Source organism: Lacerta agilis, chromosome 4, assembly GCF_009819535.1.
Source record: "Lacerta agilis isolate rLacAgi1 chromosome 4, rLacAgi1.pri, whole genome shotgun sequence".
NCBI lineage: Eukaryota > Metazoa > Chordata > Lepidosauria > Squamata > Lacertidae > Lacerta > Lacerta agilis.
In genome coordinates, this window is record NC_046315.1 from 87,939,442 (window position 1) to 87,962,710 (window position 23,269).

A 23,269-nucleotide genomic window follows, 5' to 3' on the forward strand; every position below is an offset into this window, starting at 1 on the left:
CTAAATGTCTCAGGTTTGGAGGCATTTATGCTGCATGACACAGAATGCCATCTATATTTGTATGTTTTCTCTTCAAGCCTGACAGACTTTTAAATGTTTAATGTGAAAGGCTTTCCTTCCGACCTTCAGAAAGTTTTTCCACTTTGCTGCCGTTCGCCGTTTCTTTCACAGGGAAGACACGTTCCGAGTGCGGGAGAAGATGGCTTCATTTTAAATAAACAGAGGTTTTCTTTTATTTTCTAAAGCTTGGCTTTTAAGCTAGTTTATTTCAGCTACAGAGGGGGCATCTTTCATTTCCCCTCTCTGGGTTCACTTAGCTATACCTGTTTATGATCCTGTTTCTGACAGGCCCATCACTTTCCACAAGCCCTAAAGAAGAGCTTTGTAGCTTGAAATTTTCATTAGCTTTCGTCAGGGTGCCAGGGACTCTGCCGCTGTAGCCATACAGAAGTGACAGCGCTGCATATTGCCCTATGGTTGAAGACTGAAAGCGGAATATCTCCTGGTGCTAATAATAAAAACGTGTTATCTGTGCAATTTTGGTCTCACCTGTACTATACATTTAAAGCCGAAGCGTGGTACTTTAAACAGCCTTGGCTTCCTCCGAAGAATCCAGGGAACTGGGAAGAGGAGATTGACTGTTAAAACACTCTGAGAACTGAAGCTCTGTGAGGGGAATAGGGTCTCCCATACCCGCCAACATTTCTCCGATGAAAATAGGGACTAAGGAAACATGGGACATTCCGGGATCAAATCAGAAAACCGGGATGGCTTCTGTAAATCTAGGACTGTCCCTGGAAAATAGGGACAATTGGAGGGTCTGGTCTCCCAATAACTCTCAGGACCCTTAACAAACTACAGTTACCTTGTACTCTCCTCAGATCTGTTCTGTATGGTTGGGGGGGGGGAACCCCCAGAACTGATTTAAGGGGTGCACACGGGCAGGAGAGGGGAAAATTCCATGTTACAAACAGAAATCATGCCGATGAGTTAGTTGAATACCATCTGGAATGTATACTTTTTTTTTGTTAGTTGAATACCATCTGGAATGTATACATTTTTTTTCCTACCCAATTCCTAGCTTTTTGATTGTATACTATAAAGTACTTTTAAAAAGCTTCTCATTAATCCTTGCTGGGAGCCATTCAGCTGAAATCTGTATAAATTGTAGCCCATGTACTTGAATCATTTCTTTATCTACTCTGACTTCAATGGGATCACGAGATCCATCTCAAGTGTAGGACCAATGGAAGATTGAAGCTGTGATTTCATGTACAGGTATACTTGCCTGCATGTAAGTTCTATTGAATTCAGTGTTATTTGCAGCTGAACAAACATCCTTAAGATTTCTCTCTGGGAACTTTAAAAAAAAATGGGGGAAAGGGGGGGGAGAATCGTCAAATTAAAATATAGTTATAAGAGGATAAAAAGGCTACAAGTCATCTGTTATGTCCTAGAAGCTTCCATTCTCTTCACTGAACACCTGAAAAGGGCTAGTAAAACGGGGACCAATATCTCATATTTTCACAGAGCAGAATCCTGCCTTTCCCAACAACCCGACATGCAGAAATTAAAATCTGAAGCTTTATATACCTACTAATGAGAAAGTGATGAGAAAAGCTCAAGGTGCTCAATTTCTGTGTTTTAACCTCTTGTTAGGGACACAATGGCACAAGCTGAAAAGCACTATAGCTCTAGCCCAAAGCCATGCTCATCTTGTATTAGGAAACTTAGTATTTCAAGGGGAATAAGATGATTTTCAAAGAGTCTCAAGACTCTTTTCTAAACTTAAATATCATTTACTAAGAAGAAGGAAACCGGATCTTGTCTAATCTTGTTACTCAGCTTCCGGAAGGCCTTAAAACTGCAGTATCCTGATTGTAAACCTTCATTTCACTTGTAGTGTGGGCAACACAGATGTATGCTAAGTTTCCACAGGTAAGATGGAGCTCATGTGCCACCTAGAAGAACCATAAGGCTGCAGAGAAATGGTGTGTCTGTTTCAGTGCATGCTTCTTCTGTCAAATGTTCATTATTCAGGTTTGCAAGATTTTCTTAGCAGTCGTGAAGGCTGCAGATGGTACCTGCAGTCTGTATGTTGTCACCCATGCTAAATAGACTTAACAAATGTCCTTGGAGCGAAGTGTTTCGTTAAGTACAAAGCTGATTAAAAATGAGTGTACTTCCCTGTGTGTGTGTGTGTGTGTGTGTGTGTATAATCTCAAATCAACTGCTAAATTATTATCATTTGCAGCATCTCAGTGGAGGAAAGAATGTAAATTACAGGTGAGTTTTGAAAATAATACTGCATAGTAAATGGTTGATTTTTTTTAAATATAAAACTACATCCCACATTTATTCACACCTTAAATGCAAGGTCTCATTTGTTGAGAAATGATTTTTTTTTAAAAAATATAAAAAAATATTAGAGTACCAGAAGCATGGATGATGACATAAAAGCGTAACTCCACATTGACCAGCATGTCAAGTTCTGATGTTATAGACCAGGGGTAGGGAACATGTTGTCCTACAGATGTAGCTGGAGTACAACTCCCATCATTCCTGACCATATGTTGGCCTTGTTAAGTATAGTAATAATTCACTGAAATTGTAATTGCTTGTATGTATTACTATGTGTTTAAATATGATTGGTTGGCAGTGGCGTAGAGAGGGGGTGAAGGGGGCGGGGAGCCCCGGGTACCACCCTGGAGAGGATGACACTCTGGGCGCCCCTCCCTGGCTTGCCTCCGCCTGGATGGGCTTGCTCAGGGGTCGCCTGCCAGCAGCGCGCCACTACAGAGTGCTGTGTGCCGCCGGCGGGCCCCAAGCAAGCCCATCCTTGGCTCTCCTCCCAGCATGCAGACGCAGCGTGCATACGACACATGCGTCATATGCTGTGCCTGCGCACTGGGAGTGGCGTGTTGCCGACGGGCCAGCCCCAGATGGCCTTGCTCGGTGCTCACCTGCTGGCAGCGCACCACTCCCAGCATGCAGGCACAGTGTGTGTCCGACACATGCGTCATACGCTGCGCCTGTGCGCTGGGAGCAGCATGCTGCTGGCGGGTGAGCCCCACGCTACAGAGCGCAGTGCGCCGCCGGCAACCCCAAGCAAGGCTGCCCCGCCCAGGGCTTGCCCGCCACCGGCGCATCGCTCCCAGCATGCATGCGCAACGTGCGTCTGATGCATGCGGCATGCGCATGCGTGTTGGGAGCAAAACCACGCCCCCCCCAGTGCTTCTTGGTTTGCCGCCCCGGGTAGCTGGGCGGCTTCCTCCGCCCCTGTTGGTTGGGAACTGAATTCTAAAGAGTTTTCTAGTTGTTCTCATGTAATCGGCTACCACTGGTCACATGGGAGGTATCTAGTGAAGGAGAGATTCCATTTTATGTGAAGCAAGATGGCTGTGTCTTAGAATCCGCTGTGAACACGGTGAATAGAGAGTTGGAGTGCTTCTTCTCTGCTTGAAAGAGAGCAAGGATGCATGAGAAGGTAAAAGTGGAAATCTCCCATAGGAGCTGCAAGGCATAGCCAAACTGAGATACAGAAGGCTGAGTGCCGAGCTCTGGAAAGAAAGGAAAATACAGTTGTTTGGAAGTTAGAAGCAGGGACTGTAAACCCATGCTTGGAGAAGAAAGTGACTGTAAATATTATGTTTTAATTCATCTATAAATTTCTACAAGTAAATGTAACATGGGTTTAAATGTAAAAGTAACGGGTTTAATTTCCAAAAAAAAAGGTTGTCAGTCATATATAGGATTTGAGCTTCTTAGAGGGGCTCTGCAATTATGATATGGAGTCGAAGGTGAGAAAAATCAACATTTACTGGATCCAGAAATTTGGGGGAGTCTGGTACCCACAAGCTCATAACAATATGTTAGGGAAAGTTCAAAATGTACCTCTGCAGTGTGCCTTAGGGCTAAACAAGACACAATAACAAGAAATCTTTGATCACATATCCCACATTATTTTTTGTAATAAACATGGGCTAGAATAGCGGAAAATTAGGCTTCTTTCTCAATAAATACGTTGTCAATCTACTAAGAGCTAAACATAAACTTTCTGCAAGGACCACAGACTTCTCCCCCCCCCCCCCAAGCATAGCTGAAAATCTAGGCCAGCTAATTTCTCAAACCAGTGCTGGGTGGCATGTCTGAAATTTGGGCACAGTATAGGAAAAAATGGGGTATGGAAACCTTGCTATTATATTCAGTTCAGTTTATTGATTAACCAAAATATTTTAACCACTAGTATAATACCCATTACTTTGGTTACAAAAGCATTTCTCATAAGCTGCATGCATTCATTCCTTGTTTGTTGAAATCTCACGGGAAGATGAAGCTTTTGCTATATTGGATATGGCTGTTTGTATTGCAGATGTTTAATATGTATTTTAGCCACCCACTAATCTATTAGTAAAGCTTAATCCAAAAGCACACAATCAACTGAGTGGACTACAAGATTTGCATAAATACACCCAACATTAATCCCTGTCTACTAATTTCACTAAGGATTGGATCAGCTCCTCAGTATACATACAAAATGGGCCATTTGCAAGTACTGTAAAATGTTATTTGCATCTAATTCTTTCCTTTTAAAGCACAAACACAGTTGGTGGGACCACACGGTAAGAATACGTAACATTTAATCTATGCTTTAAAAATGCTTGTATGCTATCTGTAGATGGCATCAGTGTTCCGTACATGAGGAGAGGGCGATTAGTTATGCTGGTAAGATTTACTTCCTTTAATAATCAATCCTGTGTATTAAGAATCTGCTTCCCCATCTTTGGTATCAGTTTTCTGAAACAGGACAGCAGGTCATCACGAGAAAGGAAATACCGGTACTGCTTGTATATCTTTTTTTCCTCTCTCTTTCAAAATAAACTGCAACCTATTCCTTATCAGTCATATCAGCAGTTTTCATCCAGCACTATGCAAAGAGAGGGGAGTTTTAACAACCTATTGATTATGTATATTTGTTTACTATGGTATATTCTCTATGCACTTTGATTTCCTAAATGCTGGATAAAGATTTGCAGCTACAGCTAAGGAAACTGCCTATGCAGAGCAGAAAGAGGTTTGAGAACATGTGTGTGTGTGTGTGTGTGTGCGTGCGTGCGCGCGCATGCTTATTTTTGTCTGGGGTCTTGAGTGTGTATCTGAAGATAGGGGTTTAAAAACCCTTAATTGGGGTGAACCACCCCTGAATCGGTACAGTGCAGATCCCATACCTTCCAACATCTTGACTCCAAAAACTGGGAGGTGTGTCTTCCTGGTCATGCTCCTGTGTGAATCATTGAACCAGTGTGATATCACGGAGCCCAATAGATGTGGTTTTTTTTGGGGGGGGCGTGCTCTTGCACAAGACAGGTGCACTTGGGGCGTTGAAAAAGTGCTTTTGGGGGGTAAGATCTTGGCCCGAAATCGTGGCACCCAAAATGGCCACCGTGCTCTTGAGTGAAGAAAACAGGATGTCTTTCCCCCCTGGACACTTGTGGGATTTGAGATCCAGGGTCCACAAATCAGGTCCATGGAGGGTGGGCCTGTGTAGAGCCCTAATTTCTATACAAACTTTACAGAATTTGGAGACTCCAGATTGGCTAGTTTCATTTTTAAATGCAAACTTGAATGTGAATTTCTTCCTGTTCCCTATTCCCAAAGATCCCCCATCCCTCAAAAGCAGATTTTCAGTGGGTGTTGGGGGTTGTGCAGGGGAGCAAGGAGATAGCAGAAGCTCCATTATGTTTTAGGTGCAACTTTCACAAAAGAAAAGCTAGGACTCGAGCCTCAGTCTATCTGCATGTGATGTGTTTCTGTGAAACTGCTGCAAAGCAGAAAGAACCAAAATATTTGTGTCTGTATGTGTGTGGCAGCACAGTCCTAAACCATGTTTGCATAGGAGTCTCAATGAGTTCAGAGGGGCTTACTTGCAAGAAACTGTCCCTTGGAGGATTGCAGCCTAACTGGGGGAGAGAAAGCACGCTCAACAACTGCCAGAGAAACAAACAAACAAACAAACAGATTTCCAGCTAACCCGAGAGACAACAATGGGACAGCTCAAAGGCCAAGAAATATCTTTAATAATAGCATTTAAGGGAATAGTTCAGTTGCTCAGTTTCGTATTTCAGCAAAACCTTTCCACCTTGCGGGCTTCTATTTACAAACCTTGGTTTCTCAGCACATTAATTATTCACAAGCAACCTTTAGGTTGGCAAACAATAGCCTTATTTACTTGAAGCAAACTGCTGTTCAAAGAGCCCTCCTTTCCGCTGCTAGGCTCTGGCTTGCTTCAAGTTAAACATTCCCCAGCATTTAACGCTGCTTATTGCACTTTGCAAATCAGGAACAGCCTGTGGATAGGATCTGGCCACAAAAGTGTCAGCAAGTAAAGCAAGCAGCCTCTCAGACGCAAATCATACATCTTGAATTGCACCATTGCAATTAAAAAAAAGTAAAAATCGTGTGCATGCACACTTCTTCAGATACACTGAAACAGAAGTGTATCCGAAGAAGTGTGCATGCACTCGAAAGCTCATACCAACGACAAACTTAGTTGATCTCTAAGGTGCTGCTGGAAGGAATTTTTTTATTTTGTTTCGACTATGGCAGACCAACAGAGCTACTTACGTGTAACTAGAACCATTGCAATTATTATTATTATTATTACTATTATTATACCGCGCCCATCTGACTGGGTTGCCCCAGTCACTCAGGGTGGCTTCCAGTATATACAAGAACATAATAGAACATTAAGCATTAAAAACTTCCCTACACAGGGCTGCCTTCAGATGTCTTCTAAAGGTTGCATAGTTACTTATTTCCTTGACATCTGATGGGAGGGCGTTCCACAGGGTGGGCGCCACTACCGAGAAGGCCCTCTGCCTGGTTCCCTGTAGCTTTGCTTCTCGCAGTGAGGGAACCGACAGAAGGCCCTTGGCGCTGGATCTCAGTGTCCGGGCTGAATGATGGGGGTGGAGACGCTCCTTCAGGTATACAGGACCAAGGCCGTTTAGGGCTTTAAAGGTCAGCACCAACACTTTGAACTGTGCTCGGAAATGTACTGGGAGCCAATGTCGATCTTTCAGGACCAGTGTTATATGGTTCCACGGCCACTACCAATCACCAGTTTAGCTGCCACATGTAGTTTCCAAGTCACCTTCAAAGGTAGCCCCACGTATAATGTATTGCAGTAGTCCAAGAGGGAGCTAACCCCAGCTTGTAGTAAGTACCCTGATGAGACAATGAGCAGGCAGATAGGATCTTTGCCAGAGGGCATTTTGTGCTCTGCCCCAGGTAGCAAAATGTCTCAGGCCAGCCCTGGAAAAGAAAGGGGAGGTTTCGACCCATTCTGGACCCGAGGCTGAGACATCACAAGTGAACTTAAAAATGTTGGGTCTACATGAGTTCTGAAATCAAGAAAAATAAGACCAGTCAACTTGTACTCCAGTTTATATCAGGCACTTTGTGTGATTCACAGAAGCTGTTTTAGGCAAGCACGAGACAGATGTTAGCTGTTATTAGTCCAGTTCTGTGCGGGAAGCAGCTCTGATATCTCCCTGAATTTGGGGTGTCTCTTTTTAAGTAGAACAGGAGGCACTTTGTGGATGAGACCTGAAAGCCTTGGTCGCTGAGGTCACCAAACACCCTCTGGATTGGGGCCTTTGCCTTTTGCATTACGGGTGCTAGGTTCCAGCCTCTGTCCTTCATGTTCCCTGAGAGCTTGGCAGAGGCAAGATCTGCCCAGCAGGAGCCCAAATTATCTTGCAGGATAGATAGACAGGGTGTGCTGGCCCCAAAGGTTTGTCCGTGAAGTGAGGTCCAAGTCCAGTCCTGGGTCTAGGGGTCCAAAGGAGGTCAGTCCGGCGGGGAGCGAGGCAGGGAGCAGGTCAAGGTCCAAGGCAGGGTCAGGCACAAGGTTGCAGGTTGAGCATACGCTTGCAACTAAGTTGCTCACGCAGCTTGGGCTGGGTCTGGCTGGCTTTTATCTGGCCCTATGCTTAGGGCGGCCCCAATCCTCCGGAGACTCGCCTCTCCTCCGGGCCTGGAGGCGAGCACTCCTCCTGTAGGCACTTAGCTCCCTTCGCCTCTCTGTCCTGAGCCTCTGTAGCTCAGGAGAGGCTGGTGGGTTACTGGACCCAGGGGCTGCCTCAGCTTCCTCTGAAGAGGCTGGGAGTGGAGCACCTGCAGGCAATGGGTCCTCCCTCCCATCAGGAGCCAGAGCAGACTCTGCTGATGCCTGCACCTGGGGATCCAGCACAGGTGGGGATCCTTCAGGCTCAAGCCCTGGCCCCGGCTCAGCTGGTTCTGGAGGCGGGGAATCCTGTGCAGGCTGGGATCCCTCAGGTTCAGCATCAGAGTCTGACTCCCAGGCCATCACACAGGGGGAGCATGGCAGCTTTGCCAGTGTTGTGAAGGTGATGCTTGGAGTGTCACCACAGAGCAACCAACGAAGATCTGCCAGCCTTCCCTGCTCTCAAGCAGAAAAGGATGCTCAGGGGCTATTCTAGATTTGTCATGTGACTGCCAAACAATCCACAGCTCCCCTCCTCTCAAACCTGGAGCTGGGGAGGAATTGGGGATTGTTGCATAACACCTGGTAATTCCCACCATCTCTTCAGCATTGGTCACTATAACTCTGGTGAATAAGGATCATGGAAACAGGAGTAGAAATTGCTGGTGTTGACTTATTTGTCCAATGCCCAGCATGGAAATCCCACCAGCAGATATGATCAGTATTCACTGTTGTTGTTTTCAGCCTGCAAATGACATAATTGATGACTCCACCGCTTCATTTGCATTGCATTTCCCTTGCATCAAAATGAATGGTTTGGAATAATGTAATGATCACATAATTAATTGTGCAATTATTTATATAAAATTCACCCAAGTGGACAGCGAGATGAATAATGTAAATTTTGTCTGAAGCCAAACTGCAGCAGAACGGAGACAGCCCTGTATGTGACAAATATGGGGATGGATGGAAATTTATACCTTCTTACATTCTTAGTGGCAAAAGCAAACGTGGAAGTTCACCATTGGAACAGGGCCTGTAATATTAAATTCTCCCATTTTTAAGTAGATAGTATAGACTGTGATTTAATAGTGGCCATTTATGGTAAATGATATGGCCATAAAAACTTTTAACTGCATGCATGCACCAATGTTTTGAGCATTCCTAAAGGTAAAGGTAAAGGGACCCCTGACCATTAGTTCCAGTCACGGACGACTCTGGGGTTGCGGCGCTCATCTCGCTTTATTGGCCGAGGGTACCGGCGTACAGCTTCCAGGTCATGTGGCCAGCATGACTAAGCCACATCTGGTGAACCAGAGCAGTGCACAGAAACGCCGTTTACCTTCCCACTGGAGTGGTACCTATTTATCTACTTGCACTTTGACATGCTTTCGAACTGGTAGGTTGGCAGGAGCAGGGACCGAGCAACGGGAACTCACCCTGTCGCGGGGATCCGAACTGCCGACCTTCTGATCAACAAGCCCTAGGCTGTGCCGTTTAACCCACAGCGCCACCCGCGTCCCTACATTCATACTAATTGTTACACAGTAAATTGTTGCATTATGTAATCCTTATCCTGCTTTTAGCAATCAAATATAAAGATCCTAGTGATGATCTGTGAAATCTTTTCCTTTGAAAGAAACCTGGTTGTTGGAATCCATGCATATGTACCGGTAAGTACAGTCATCCTACACCTTTGAACCATCCAACCTGATTCTAAGAATTGCTTTCCTCTCGGTTTATGGAAATTCCCACTTCTCTCATTTTGCCCAACCACCACTTTGATGTATCAAATCATTAAACAGCTGCCTCTGCAAAAATGGAATGGAGCACATTTTTCCAATATTAAATGTGAACTGATATGTGCTCATATTAGCGGCTCGATAGAGATAAAATTTAATTAGTTGCTATTCCGGGCAGCTGTTGTCAGCTCTTTCACATTGGTCCTGTGACTTTTTACACATCATGATTTTAAAGACCAGGACTGTGTCTTTGCCATAAACCCACATTAATTCTGTTGCTTCCCAAATAAATACTAGCTGTGCTGCAAGTTTATAATTTGCTTCATGCCATTATCCATTTCTTGTTGACTTAGACTTCCAGTTCCTTGCACTCCCAAATGCAACTCTACTTAATTCCCCCCCCCCAAGTTCAGTTCATATGAAACAAGAAGAAGTACTTTTCCAGATCTACGCAGTATAGTGGTTAAGGTTAGTCAATCAATGACTGCTAGCTTGAATGGTGAAAACCCAGGTAGGATAATACAGTTCTTTGTAAGTCTACGGAGCTACACAAAAGTCAGAGGTGTGTGCAGTGCAGGAGAGCAGGTGGAACAAAGCAATGCTCTTCACTCTGCACCATGCAAGGGCCACTCATGAACACACATACCTGTAATCTTCCCTGTTCTGTATCCAGTTTTGTTCTTTTCATTTTTTCCCCTACAGTTTTTGAATATTGAAGTTACAGGTGGGTAGCCGTGTTGGTCTGCCATAGTCGAAACAAAATAGAAAATTCTTTCCAGTAGCACCTTAGAGACCAACTGAGTTTGTTCTTGGTATGAGCTTTCGTGTGCATGCACACTTCTTCAGATACACTGAAACAGAAGTCACCAGATCCTTAAATATAGTGAGGGAGTGGGGAGGGGTATTACTCAGAAGGGTGGTGGGAATGGGTGATCAGCTGATAGGTGTGGAAAACCTGTTGACGACTGTCTGAAGAAGTGTGCATGCACACGAAAGCTCATACCAAGAACAAACTCAGTTGGTCTCTAAGGTGCTACTGGAAAGAATTTTCTATTTTGAATATTGAAGTTAGCAATTTATTTATTTTTTTGTGGGGTGTGTGCAAGTAGTTAGACCTGCCTAGGGCTCAAAATAATCTGACACCGTCACTGGTTGCAGTTCACAGCAGATACCATCTAATAAAGCCTATAAAGCATAGTGTTTGTGTTAAATAATTCTCAGTTAAATACATTTTTGTTTAAGCAAACCATTGTGGCAACACAGAAATTCTCCCAGCCATTTTTTTCCACCCTTTCTCAGTGATGAGGTGGTGGAGGAGAAGCTGCCAACACTTCTTATAAAAGAGAGAGAGCAGGGGGGGATTGGGGGGGGGGGAAGAGGGGATGAGGCGGTAGTGGCATCCGGTGACATCAGTGGTGGGGTGGGCTCTTGGTTGGATAGCATTGAGCACCCCTAATGTCTGCTGCTGGCCCTCATTCTGGCTATGTGAAGCTGCTTTAGATAGACCATCTGCATGTCTTAAGACGAACTGCAGAAAAATGTTCTGTTCGCATTTCCTACTATGACCCATGACTTCAATGCAGTCACCTTGACTTAGCTCTTTTGGACATAAGATTAGGGAAACTTAAAATTTTACTTCAGAAAAACTTTTTGGGAAGAAAATCTTCCATCTCCTCCGAAAAGAATCTTGGCACCAAGGCTGTTTGAAGGCAATTGAAGTTTAGCTACAGTATGTTGAAGGCAACATACCGTATCTGCACAATTCTCATCTTTTCACGTATTAAACTGTCAGTTATTTGGTCTTACCTGGGATGAATTATTTTGCTTTCTACCTCTTGCTGTTGATCGGTATAGCCTGGTGGAAGAATTTCCAATTTGTGCTGTTAGGTAGCTTTTAAAAACTAGAAATATTTTATACTCTTAAGACATCTGAATTATTAGGTCAGCTTTAATCTAATCTGGTTGTTCCCTTACCTGCCAGTTAAGAAAAATGACTATATTCTGGCAAGGGCACACAAGACAGAAAATTAATTCTTAATAGTGGTCATTTACTGATTGAATAGATGTGCCTTACACTTCTCCCCCCCCCCCCCCGTTAATGTTTTTTGAAAGTAAGTGCAATGCTACTTCTGAGTACCACAAAGACTCCATGCAGTGGACTTAAATGCCCAGTGAATGATACTGAACACCAGCTGTGCCGTATAAATTTGTAGCAAGCAATTTTGACACCAAGGTTGCAGCAGTCTTCATAGAAACAAGCAAGCGAGTCCCTACTGACCTATCTGAAAAAGGTAAATGACTTTATTCTGCGCTCCAATGTGAATACACAAGCTATTAGACAATAGGATGAGAACATTGTTGTGTTCTAAATTTGGGATTTGTTTCAGCTGCTTGCAAGTGATGGTGCTTTGTGTTTGTTAAAGTGGTGTGTGAAAGTAGGTGCATTCAGCCATTTTAATCAATTTACAACGTGATGTACATTTAGACACACATTCACTATCCTCTATAAAGGAGATTCTTGAGAGTCCCATGGACTGCAAGAAGATCAAACCTATCCATTCTCAAGGAAATCGGCCCTGAGTGCTCACTAGAAGGACAGATCCTGAAGTTGAGGCTCCAGTACTTTGGCCACCTCATGAGAAGAGAAGACTCCCTGGAAAAGACCCTGATGTTGGGAAAGATGGAGGGCACAAGGAGAAGGGGACGACAGAGGATGAGATGGTTGGACAGTGTTCTCGAAGCTACTAACATGAGTTTGGCCAAACTGCGGGAGGCAGTAAAGGATAGGCGTGCCTGGCGTGCTCTGGTCCATGGGGTCACGAAGAGTCAGACACGACTGAACGACTGAACAACAACATAAATTTATGTTGAACCTTACAAACTTTTGAAGTTGTCTTACACTAGTCTTTTCAGGAATTCACCCTGAATGTGCATGGTCACAATGTTCTCTCCCATGAGTGCTATTGCGTCAGACCGTTGATCCACAAAGTGTTGGCCCAAGAGTTTGGTACTCCTCTTTGAGCAGTGTAGGTGGTGCTCCCAAACTGTTGTAATGGTGCAGAGCACCAAAGGCGAGCCAAGTTTTTCTGGCACATCTTCCCCATCTCAGGCAGTAAAATTTCAATAGCAAATTTAATAATGCACTTACCTGTATAGAGGAAGCAAGATCCTCTTGGAGTGTTAATGCTGTGAACTCCACCGTTGTAGGCTCAGGTTGTATATACATGTAAATAAGTCCATATATCATAGAGATACCACAGTCTCCTCTGTGCTTCAGTCCCAAAAGGAAACATGGCCCCACATTGAGCGCCTGGAACCCCTGGAATCTTGCACGGCTGTGGAGATTGGGTGTGCGAGCAAAAATAACTAACAACATGGGTTTCTGGGTCCTAATTGTTTAGCAAAAGAAATGACAAATATGCTTTCCCTTGCATAAATAATCTAGCGACTTACCACTATATCTCTGCCTACCTTTTGACTGAATAGAGCTTCCATAGTGGGCAGTTTGAGGCCCAACTATGAGATAGTTCCAAAGCACTTTCAAGGCTGAATTCTAAATGCATATATTAAAATGCCCTCTTTCTTAGTCTTCAAGAAATGTGGCAATATTATCTCTATCACCATTAGCCCATCATTTTGACAGCTGAATCTCCAATGTGTTGGAGGGCTTTGTGTTACGTAACTCTCTGGATTGGGGCCCTAAATTAGATCCCTGCTGGAAATCTCCCCCTCTCTGGTTGACATTTGCTCTTCAAGGTGCTGTTTATTAGAAGCAGAACCTTTGGGGAACAAATAGCAGAAAAAGCAACATTTTGGGTAGAAAACGTTTGCAGCGACCCAACCTGAGTAACTTCCTAATTGGGACTACACAGCTGTTTACTCTTCAGAATAAATGTGGCCTGTTCAAGTGTGCTTTTTAAAAAAGTTTGAATAATTTTTAAAACAATAATAGTAGTAATAGAATGTGACAAAAATCTGCTACAAAATTCACATACTAAACAACCCATTCATTCTTTACTTCTTCTTTACTTTTAAAAAGGCTTACTCATTCCCGTTACTGCTTCCCATTAATGATAGAGGCTAATGAATGCTACTGTGTTTCATTACATTTGAAAATGATCATCCAGAGATATTTCTGTCAGGGAGATATGCTTCCTCCTAACATCAGGCTGACATCAAGAAGCTTCTTAATTTAATTGAACATATTCAAACTACAGATTCAATGATGACAAAGGTTATAGTACATCAGGAAATCAAAGGCTAACTATCAACCTGGGAAAAAATGAATCTATACCAAGAGTTTAGATAGGAGTTTGAAAAAGAAATTTCATCTGACATTAATGTCTCAGCTGTGTATAAATCATTCATTACAATATAAATTGAATAAGAGACATGGAAAGCTCTTCAATTTAGCTCCATGTAAATGACATTAATGCTAATTTAAATCCACCTTTGCTCTTCCAAAAGTTCTTCAAAGAAGCCTGAACAGAAAGTATAAGCACCCGAACTCAGGGATGTGGTGTGGGCAGGGCCAGGGCTCCCCATGCCCCCCCCAGGTACATGATTTTGAGGGGTCGTGAGCCAGGCACCCCCATGGAAGGATCCCCACCTTGTCTGCTGCAGAGGGGATGCGCCTGCCAATGGCCAGATCACCCAGCTGGGGCCCCACCTGCACAGAGAGGTGGACAGGTGGTGCAGCACGGGCCCATGAGCCCTCCATTTCCCGCGCTGCTGAGGGTTAGGCTGCCACAGTGGGTGGCACTGTGGTCTAAACCACTAAGCCTCTTGGGCATGCAATCAGAAAGTTGGTGGCTCAAATCCCCATGATTGGGTGAGCTCCCATTGCTCTGCCCCAGCTCCTGCCAACCTAGCAGTTCGAAAACACACCAGTGCAAGTAGATAAATAGATACTGCTGCGATGGGAAGGTAAACAGTGTTTCCGTGCGCTCTGGTTTCTGTCACGGTGTCATGTTGCACCAGAAGTGGTTTAATCACGCTGGCCACATGACCCGGAAAGCTGTCTGTGGACAAATGCCAGTTTCCTTGGCCTGAGAGCGAGATGAGCACTGTGCAACCCCAGTCACCTTTGACTGGACTTAACTGTCCAGGGGTCCTTTACCTTTTACCCTTTTTTGTTTGTTTACCCCCTGCACTCAGCAGGGCCATCTTAAGCATATCCGGCGCTGTGGTGCAAAGATCCCTTTTGCACCCCCAGCATCTTCAAAACAAGGAAGGGGGTGGTGAAAAATGTCCTCTGCCTCCCCCCACCACCCTGATGTGCTGGCAGACATGCTCTCCAGAGCCCAGGAAGGTTGCGTGCCGCCTTTCACCAGGAAGCAAAAGGAGGACAACGACCAGGAAAAGGACCGTCTTTAGCAGCTGCAGAGCCTTGGGAAGGAAGCTGCATGCCCACCAGCCATATAGTTGGCGGGGCACAGCTGGCAGGTGTGCAGGGAAAGGGGAGGCTGCCAGCAATGCCACACAGCTCCCCCACTCGCTAAGGCACCCCTTAGAGGCTGGCGCCCTGGCATAATGAACCACCAACACCAATGGGAAAGACGTCTCTGGCACTCAGCCCTTGGTCTGAGAGCCAGTGTGGTGTAGTGGTTAAGAGTGGTAGACTCGTAATCTGGGGAACCGGGTTCGTGTCTCCGCTCCTCCACATGCAGCTGCTGGGTGACCTTGGGCTAGTCACACTTCTCTGAAGTATTTCAGCCCCACTCACCTCTCAGAGTGTTTCTTGTGGAGGAGGAAGGGAAAGGAGAATGTTAGCCGCTTTGAGACTCCTTCGGGTAGTGATAAAGCGGGATATCAAATCCAAACTCTTCTTCTTCTTCTTCTCTTGGTCCCACCTGGTGCATACCTGAGTGCACATGCCCTGGGGCCCCCAGGTGCCAACAAAAGATGCAGTGCTGCTGCCTAAACTGCCCAAACAATTTAGCCAACATGCTCCTAAAGTTGTGCTAATAAATTGGTGATAAATGCTTAGATTTGGTGGTCACTCCTTAAAGTTGCAACACCATGGCGACCCATTAATTGCTTTTAACCCAGCTCACTGGTGGTTCAGTCAGTTTACTATTAGTTTATTAATTACCGTATTTTCCCCCGCTCCATAGGGCGCACCGGACCATAGGGCGCACCTTGTTTTTAGAGGAGGAAACAAGAAAAAAAAATTCCCCTGGTTTTCCTCCTCTAAAAGCCCTGTTTTTTTGAGGATCAGCTAAATGTTTTGCAGCTTTTTTGCAAAGGGAAAAACCCTGGTTTTTTTGAGGATCAGCTAAAATGTTTGCACCTTTTTTGCAAAGGGGGAAAAGCAAAGAGGAAAAGCCCCATTTTTATGGGGTTCAACTCACATTTCTGCAGCTTCTAAAGGAAAGGGAGCCTTTTCTACAGTTTCCAGACAGATAATCTAATCAGCCAGTCACATGTTGCTGGGGGAACAAACAACCTCCCTCTGCAGCACATTCAACAAAGGAGGGCGGGGCTGAAAGGGAGCTGGGGACTCTTATCTCTCTCCCGATCTCTTGCTGATCAGCTGCTGAGCGGGGTCCTTTCAACACCCCCTTTTCTCTTTGTAAAATAAAAAGCATGATCCTCTTTTGGCCCCTGGGCAATTCAGCTCCAGGGACCATCATTCGCTCCATAAGACGCACAGGTATTTCCCCTTACTTTTTAGGAGGAAAAAAGTGCGTCTTATGGAGTGAAAAATAAGGTAATTCATTGCACATATGCTTTCTTTCCACCCAACAGAGCCCACTAACCACAATCTTAAAACATAATAAAACCATTCAGATTAGATTTAGAATAAGTAATTTTGCTTTCCCCCAATTGACAGTCTCCAGCATATTTCTATTTCTTTAGCTCACCAGTGCCTCGTTGTTGTTACCATATTGTGTAAGCCCACTTGGGACCTGTCAAAATACAATGGACATTTTCTAAGGAAAGCTGAGCACCTTTAGGTCTTATTGGTTCTAATGGGGAGAGATTGAAATGGATATCTAATGGTTCTGTTGGAATAAATAGGACCATAAAGTGGTTAACTTCAACTGGTCCATGGCCAGCATTTGCAGACATGCCTTTATAAATTAAGTACATCTCTTAATTTACATATACCAATTGCATTCGTTCAATATTTTTGGTTGCATAATTTTTGTTAGTACAGCATCCAGACATTACTGGTTAATGGTATAAAATATTTATAGCAATTCCAGGTTCCTGCTGTAAAATCCCTGCTCCTGTTTGAATTTTCAAACCTATAACCTACTAAACCAATGTAAGTGTACGTGTGTGGGTTTTTTTTTTTTCATTTAAAAAATGATTTTGAGTTCAATACAAACATTGCTAATGATACCTTCTGGTTTATAAATCCACCAGAAATGTTATCTCAGTGGGCCAGGCAGCCGACAAGACATGGGGAATTCATCTTACTAATTGCTGATTGCATGCCATAATAACACAAATATATTCACTGAGGAAAAGACCAGGCATTTCAAAATTGTTCGCTTGGAGTCAGATGTAACACCTTGTAGATGATTTAAAGTGGTTCCTCTAGGAAGGTGTGAGCATGACCATCTCCCTCCCACTCAGATATTTAAGAAGATTTAAGTTCTTGATCTGAAAAGCTACAAGACATACAACAATATTATACAAAGCAACACTGTCTCAAACTAATAGGTAGATACAATGCGCACTTTATTTGTGGTGTTTTGCCAGCAGCACATAAATTATTTTTTGAGCTAATGCTTGGTAATTTTGCTGGTGCCTAATTAACGCTGAACCAGGCAACATTTCAAGAAACCTATTTAGAGTCCTCTTAAATTCTGGCCACCACACTGTTTTTAACTATAAAACTACTATTTGAAGTCAGGAATATTTATTTACTGGTAGTTTTTTTTTTTAAAAAAGTATACTATTAGCAGTATAGGTGAGTCCAAGCCCACAGTTTTTATGTAATCCGATTGAGAAAATCACATGACGAATTGTTTCATATTCTGCATATATCTTTAGTATTCCATGTTGCTGCTTTAAAGCAGTGTTTCCCAACCTTGTGCCTCCAATTGTTTTCGGACTACAATTCCCACCATCCCTGACCACTGGTCTTGCTAGCTAGGGATGATGGGAGTTGTAGTCCAAAAACAGCTGGAGGCACAAGGTTGGGAAACACTGCTTTAAAGGATGGTCCTAGCTGAAGTTGTCATCTTAATGGGCAATGTTCAATGGTGTCAGGCTGCTTGTGCACTTGTGGGCTTCCACTCACACAAATGAGACTTCCACTTCTCACACTGCAGCCCCCATGCCCCAAACCTGGTCCAAAGTGTTGGGGGGGGAAGGTGAGTGAGCTTCAGCCCCCACTGACAAAGCAGGCAGGCAGGCAGGCAGGCTGTTGAGTTGTGTGCAAATGTCACATGCATATATTATTTGAATTTGGGGGTCACAATATTTATTTCCCTGCCAACTGCAGAAGTGCCAACTCTAGTGCTGTGACGAGTAGGAACATGCCCCCACTGAGAAGCAAATAAGGGAGATATGTGCCTCTTTGAATCCTGATTGTGTGTGTGCATATGCAAGAGTATGAGCATAGCTATTTTGGCCCCCTTTTTTGGCTACATGCACCTCCCCTAGTGAGTTTGCAACAGGGCTCTCAGGTTAGGCACCCGTGCCATAGGAACCCAACAGGCAGCAGATATGAGGCAGCAAGCAGAGCAGAGTGCAGAGTGCAGAGTCAGAAACAGATTTCAAGACCTTGGACAGCTCCAGCATTGGGCAGAATGCAAGTCAGTCCTTATATACTTTATTATACCCACATTTGGGGAAGTGGGAAGAGGTAGACAGAGGGGGCTGCTGGTTATTGCTCTCGGGAGTGAACTGGCTGGAAATTTGATTTTTGCTAGATTGCTTTATGAGTACTTATAAAACATGTAAAGGCATTCTGAATGGTGCTCATCTATGCCTTCTCAGGCTAGAATAATTGCACACATTTTCCAGCATACCAGTTATTATTCTGAATTTCTGTATCATAGGTGCCAACTCCTAGGGGCCAAGGCACTTTGCCCCCTGCCAATGTTTTATTTGAGGGACCATCACCCTTTGTTCAGAGGGAAGAGGAGGGTGAATGTGTAGCTGGGAACAGCACAGCTCAGTGGTCGGCAGCTCCTCCTCCTCCTCCTCCCCCTCCCCACCTTTCTCTTGCATGGTAGGGGGAGGGGGAAGACAGGGACCACCAGCCGCCATGTTCAGCTCTGCCCCTTGGCTCCTGGCAACGTTGCCCATGTGATGTCAGGACGCCGTGTTGTGCCCCCACAATCTTTTAGAGAAGTTGGCACCTCTGCATTGTATAGCTATCTATTCCTGCTGTTCCTTATAAACACCCGAGACAGAATTATGGAAACCTCTGTCACTTGGCTGGACTTGTATGTTCAAAATCAAGAGAAGCAGAAGATAGCCCAACTCTATCGGATCTTTTATTTCTGTATCGAGAGAAGAAAAATGTACTCCATCTCCCCCACCAGCAATTTGTTCCCTCGGACAGCATATAGCAAAGATTCGTGTACTTTTATTTTGCGCTTGCCTGGGTAGAAAAAGGATTTAGAAAGATACGTCTGTCAATAAGAATAGTGCATCACAATTTCTTTCCTATTGCACAATGTAAACACAATTATAATAAAAATCTTAATACGGTCTTTTGAACTTAGCACCCACACCACTAGAGCTGCAAAATATAGTTTATTTTTAGCACATTGAAAAAGCTACATTCTTAATCCTTGATAATATATGCAAAACAAGCATTCCTGATTTGATAAAGGACCTATAGGTAGGATTATTCAAACAGAAAAACAAATTAGGCTGTTTAGCTGTCATCACTACATGCTTTTGTAAAACCAGAAACAAAACTAATTTTTGTTGCACAGCTGGGGTTTTTTTTTAAGTCTCAATGAAGCTCCTGGTCTCTGATAAATCATCAGAATGAGAATAGGAAGCAAAACTAAAACTTCCAGCTGAATATGAAGTGGGAACGAAATCCTATGTGTTTGAAGCAGTATCATGTCACTTTAAACAGCCTTCCTCTAAAGCTGTGGTTTTAAACCAGTGTGCTGTGGCACCCTGGGGTGCCTTGAATGATGGTCGGGGTGCCATGGGCAACACTGGCCTCTGTCCCTCTTTCCTTCCCTCCTTCCTGATGCCCTTTTGCGTCTTTGCCTCCCGAAAGCGTATGGTGCCTCTGGAGCTGGTCAGGGGGTGCTGGTTGCCAGGAGCTGAGACGGCCTCAGAGTAAGCAAGCAAGGGGACGAGGGAGCCCAGCCAGCTAGTCCACCAGTTCTTGCTGTTGGGAATGGACAGACAAGTCCCAGGCCCCTCTCTTTGGGGAGGGGGACAGCTCGGATATGAGGGGTGGCAGCAGCGGCTGCCCAGGGGACTCCCAAGGAGAGAGGAGAGGAGAGAAGGCTGAGGAAACACTCCACAAGGGGATGGTGTTCAAGAAAAGGTGAGAGGCTGCCAGCTCTGCAGGCAAGGGGTGATATAACTTCGCTTCTGAGCCCCACAGGGGTGCCCAGGGCCTACACGTCCATTAAGATGAACTAGGCAATTGCCTAGGGCACCAAAATGGAGGGGGCACTGGACAGCCTGCGGGGGAGGGGGGAGCAGCCCGAAATTGGGCTTCTCCGCCCCCTCCACCAGCGGCAGAGTGGCGGGGGGGGAGGGGGCGCTAGAAGGTGATCTGCCTAGGGCGCAAAAAACCCGAGCACCGGCCCTGGGGGTGCCACAGAAACAATGTAGTTGGTTAAGAGAGCTGTGGACTTAAAAAAGGTTGAAAATCTCTGCTCTAAAGAATGCCTTTTGTTTAGGGTCCTGAGAGTTGTTAGGGGACCCTTATTCCTATCACGGAGTTACAATTCACAGAGTTCCCCCAAAAGGGGTTTCGATTGTTAAACCATTCTGGGAATGGTAGCTCTCTAAAGGTAACAGGAATTCCTAATAATGTTCAGCACCCTTGACAAACTACAGTTCCCAGGATTCATTGGGGAAATTCACGGCTATTGAAAGTGGTATATATGTGACCACTGATACTATGCTTTTTAGTTAAAGAAAACAAAACAAAACAAAAGTCCAGGAGTAGTAGAATAAAAAATATTCTAGGAGCAAAGAGAGCTTATGACAAATTTCCCTTTTATTTCTCAGATACAAACCAGAAGTGTAAGCAAGGCAATACTTGGAAAACAGCAATGAGCTTTATATTATGATGAACATGCAATTAAAAGTACAAACAAATTAACAAGTTTGGCAAGAGGAGATGTGGCGCAGTTGGGAACATCATGACAGTGAAGTGCACATCTGCTGATGCTAAAATGCCTTAATGCCTGATAATTGTGGGAGAAGATCCAAACCCTGTCGAAATCAACGGAGAGGTGTCAAAACAGTCATGTTACAATCCTTCAGTTGAAAGTAATGTAGACTATTTTTTTGAAGTTGGAAAGTGAAAGGGCAATAATATATGAATGCAGGAAGTTTAAATTCAATGTTTGCCGGGGGGGGGGGACTTACTTTTCTTTACCTCCGGATGATTTCCTTTATTTTTTATTTTTTACTCACATTACACACAAACACTTGGAAACAGCCAAGTGCTTTGCGAGAATGGTCTAAAGTGGAGAAGCAGCAGAAAAAGGATGGTTTTCCCTTTCCCACCTGCCATTTCACCATTTCAAATCACACGCGCTCAGCCACTTTCCCCTCATTGGCGTTTCCAGGCAGGGGTGAATGAAGGCGTTGTGACACCCGAGGCAGGGTATCACTATGTAGGGCGCATATGTGGCATCAATATGTATGACTCGTGGGCTGTACATAGCGATGCCACACATGTGCTGTACATAGCGGTTTTATGGTGCCGATGCTCCAGTGCCGTACGGACGGCAGTGGGAACCCTCCATCGCCGCTACAGCCGCATGTAGAGGATCCTCCGTTCACGGCTGTAGTGGCGATGGTGGGATCCTGGCACTGTCCTTACGGTGCTGGAGCAGTGCCCGCAGCAAACCGCTATGTACAGCGCATGTGTGGCATTGCACACATCTGGCACATGTGTGCAAAGCCGCACAAAGCCGCCGGCGCCGGGATCCTCTGCTCGCAGTTGCAGCCGCGAACGGAGGATCCCCCACATGTGGCTGTGGCAGCACGATGGGTGCTCGCACCGCCGCAAGCCCCTGCGGGGTGCCTTCTTGTCAGCCCCCCAGACATGGCACCTGGGGCGCCCCGCCCCCCGTTGTGACGTCACTGTTTCCAGGAAGTGGCTGCCAAAAGCACATGGTTTAGATGGTTTAAGCAGGCATGAGAATGGATAGCTGCCTGGGTGAGCATTGATTTAGCGCAAACATGTGGTGGCTGGAAAGGTCACACCCTTCCCTCTTTCCCTGCTGTTTTTCAACTGTTTAAAGATGTTTTGTGAAACTTTGTACGATGAATAGCTCAGCTGGTTAGAGCGTGGTGCTGATAGCACCAAGGTTGCAGGTTCAATCCCCGTATGGGACAGCTGCACATTCCTGCGTTGCTGGGGTTTGGACTAGATGATCCTCAGGGTCTCTTCCAACTTTACAATTCTAGGGTGCCAAAATCCCAAGAAAGCTGATAAGACTATTTATGTATGTGACCACAGCTGTGCAGATGTTATTGGCCCAGAGATGGAAAGAAGATAAAGTCCCAACCGGAGAAGAACAGCGGATCAAGTTGATGGATTATGCCGAAATGGCTAAAATGACCGGAAGAATCAGAAATCAGGAAGACCAAAATTTTAGTAAGGAATGGGGGAAATTTATAACTTATCCTAAAGACCATTGTAAACAGTTACCGTATTTTACGCTCCATAAGACGCACTTTTCCCCTCCTAAAATGGAAGGGGACATCGCTGTGCGCCTTATGGAGCGAAGGCTTCACTCCCACTGCCTCCCCACATCCCCTGCCGCATTCGGCGGGAGGTGGGGGGAGGCAGCAGCGATGTTGCTGGATCATGCCAGCACCTCCGTTTACCAAAAGAAGCTTCTTTCGGCGAGCGGAGCTGCTGGCACGATCCACCAACACCTCCACCGAACGCGACGGGGGATGGGGGGAGGCGGCGGGAAGCGAAGGGGATGTTGGTGGATCGTGCCAGCAGCTCCGTTCACGGAGCTGCTAGCACGATCCACCAACATCTCTGCTGCCTCCCCCCACGTCCCGCCGAACGCGACGGGGGATGGGGGGAGGCGGCGGGAAGCGAAGGGGATGTTGGTGGATCGTGCCAGCAGCTCCGTGAACGGAGCTGCTAGCACGAACCACCAACATCTCTGCTGCCTCCCCCCATCCCCCGCCGTATTCGGCGGGAGGTGGGGGGGAGGCAGCTGCGATGCCTGCTTTTGGGATCGGTGGGCGGCAGGGAGGTTGGTAGAGGATTTCCTCCACCACCCCACACGCTGCCCGCCAATCCCAAAAGCAGGCTTTTGGGATCGGTGCAAGGCATGGGATGGTGGAGGAAACAGCGGGGATGCTGCTGCTTTCT